Below are 2912 nucleotides of genomic sequence, written 5' to 3' on the forward strand. Positions count from 1 at the left end.
CTTTGATTAATCCACTTGACAATCCTATGAGACAAGTACTATTATTACTGATACTTTTTAGCGGAGGAAACTAAGGCACAGAGAAATTTAGTATTATGCCGAAATTCAGACAGCTAGGGAGTGGCAAAGTCAGAGTTCAGACCTCAGGACTCCTACCTGCTTTTCTGTACTGACTCTAATTGGGAGGAGATGCTTAATGACCTCAGGGCCTGGAGTCATATCTTGGCATTTATACCTTAAGCAGAGTCTCCTGAATGAGGAACTAGAAAACCTACCATATTCTGTATGTCAATGAAATATAGCTAGAAAATTTAATTAAACATTAAGATTTCATTTACAGTGATGACCCCAGACACTTGGGCATTAATCAGTTAGCCAAGAGAGCTAATCAATGAAAACTGCAAAATCAAAGAGGAGACTACTTAAGTTGAGGTTGTCATTAAAATATATAAAGATGTTTGATATTTTCTCTTTTTTTTGCATAAACCTCACAAATTTATAAAGTTCTAGAAAATATTAGAGAGAATTTTAATTAAAGTGACTATTTCAAAGGTAAAATCATTTTTAAATTATGATAAAAACTACACAAGACTCTCCAGAAATTAACTTCATCAATTATATGAAGGGAAAAGGAAAAGGAAACAGAGGGGAAAAGGAAACTCTGCTTAATAAATGCTGTGGAAACAAGTCTCCAGCTGGGTAGCAGATGTACAAAACTGTTTGACTCCCCAAACTGCAAACTATTACAAGGGGGTTAAAAAATTACATCATATAAAATCTGTAAAGTACTAGTTCATCCAGCTGAGAAAGAGAAATAAACTTATAAAGAAATGAAAATTATTTTCAGTTCCAAGATGTTTGGATTTCTTTTTTCTTATTGACCCCATGGTGTTGCATTTCTTTTTTCTTTTCTTTCATTCTCTTTTTCCTTCCCAGGTAATTTTTGTAACAGTTTGAGCTGAAATGACAACATATGCTGGGGAGCAAGATCTCAAATGCTCTTATGCCATTGCATTTTTACGGCTTATCTCATCTATCCAGTTCTGTTGCTTCTTTAACATGGAAAATTAAATTTTTTTCTCAGGTTGTTATAATCTGCTGGAGGTGGGGACACAGATGAATGGCCATGGAAAAAGAAGGGACTTCCACCTGGCCTATGGCTTGCTTTCTTCCAAAATGCCCACAGTCAGATCGACATGAGAGAAGTCCAAAACTGTAGAGAATTTTAATGAGTTTATTTGAGCCAAACTGACAATTGCTGGGAAGTGAAATCTCAATGGATTAAAGAAATGCTCCAGAAAAAGGCAGTTTTGCAGCTTATTTTAAACATTAGACTCAAAGGAGGAAATGTAAATCCATTGGCGGTGGATTAATGGGGCAGGAGAAAGCAAAACAGGAGAAACTCTGGGATTGGATAAAAAGTGAAACAGAGGGACACATACTTCTTTTATATCGGTGGGTATGGGAGAGTTAATAATTAACATTTACAGCACATAGAGATGGTATGTGAGGAACAAGATAACCATGAGGGATTTTTGCTCTGGTGCTGCAGGCTGTGCTTGGAGGGATGTGGAGAAAATGAAATTACTACAACATTCCAAGAGTATGTTATCCCCGATGCAAAAAGACAATTAACAAGCTTGCTTAAGGTAAAGACTGATCTTTGTCAAGAAAGGTCCAGAATGCGACTACCTGCCATGATCTGCTTTTTGTTAGGAAGTTTTATGTTCAGACCATCCTATATGGTTAATTTCAGTCTCTGAGTTTGTAGGGCCCCCCATGCTGGCTTGTCCTGAGCTTCTCAGGTTTAGTATGTGGCCCCTTTTTCCTCCACACTCACATAACTAGGTTACATGACAGTCTGTTTGATTTCATAGGTTTGGATATTTTTAAATTTTATTATTGCATAATGGAACACATTATGTATATGTCACAAGAAAAACAAACAGTCAAGAAACAACATTTGTGAGGCTACAAATGACTAAAGCTATGTTATGAACAAACAAATACAGAACCAGAAGTATTTACTAAACGCCCTGAGAGAGGAAAGGGGCAAGCCATTAGACGCGCGCCCTTCCCTTCCACGCTTCTTCGAAGGTTCCCACGGCCAGAACCAGAATACAAGGAGGAACTCAGCCTCGCCCTTCCTATCTCCCACACCTGGGGGTCAACTTCGACCTCAGATTTTCAGAAAAAGCAAGGAGGTCAAATCCAAAACGTTCGACGGCCCAGACCCACACTTGGGTTATCAAGGAGAAGCCGGGAGCCCTTCCCAGCCGCGGGAGGGTCCAAGATTACGGTAAAGGCGGTCAACCAATCAGAGCGGAGGCGCCGCCGCCATGCTTACTACGGGCAGAAAAACGGAACGAAGACTTGGCGTCAGTAGGGAAGAGCTGTAGAGCAACCGCCCAGGGCTTAGGAAATTGACTGTACAGGCCACTCCACCCTCAGTTAAAATGGCAACCTTTGCTGCTTCACTGACTTGGAATTGGCGTCAGGGAGGCTTTCTACGTAGGGCCGCAGAGTAAGTCAGAAAATAGTTTTACTCCGCAGCGTCGGGCAGATTAATTGCCGCTTCTTTCCGGCGGGATTTCACAAATGGCTTTTACACTTGCAGTGTTAGAGCTCAGGTGTAGAGGGCGAGTTAGAACACACTGCCCCTTCCCTCCGCGAGCTGAAGCCGACGGCCAGGAGCGAGGGTCACAGTGCTGGGGGGCTGGGTCCGCGGAAATACCCTTCCCAGGGAGAGGTCGCAGGGGTCGCCTGGCTTCTAAGGAAGCGGAGGTCTTACTGGGAGCGTTTGCGCCCATGGTGGACCCGCACGAGGGAATTTGGGAGAGCCAGGTGTTCCTCTGTCTGTCTTAGCTGCCATTTAGGCGGCTTTTTTACTTCAGGCAATTTCAGTCTCGATG

This window comes from Pteropus vampyrus, unplaced genomic scaffold, assembly GCF_000151845.1.
Source record: "Pteropus vampyrus isolate Shadow unplaced genomic scaffold, Pvam_2.0 Scaffold150, whole genome shotgun sequence".
Lineage (NCBI taxonomy): Eukaryota > Metazoa > Chordata > Mammalia > Chiroptera > Pteropodidae > Pteropus > Pteropus vampyrus.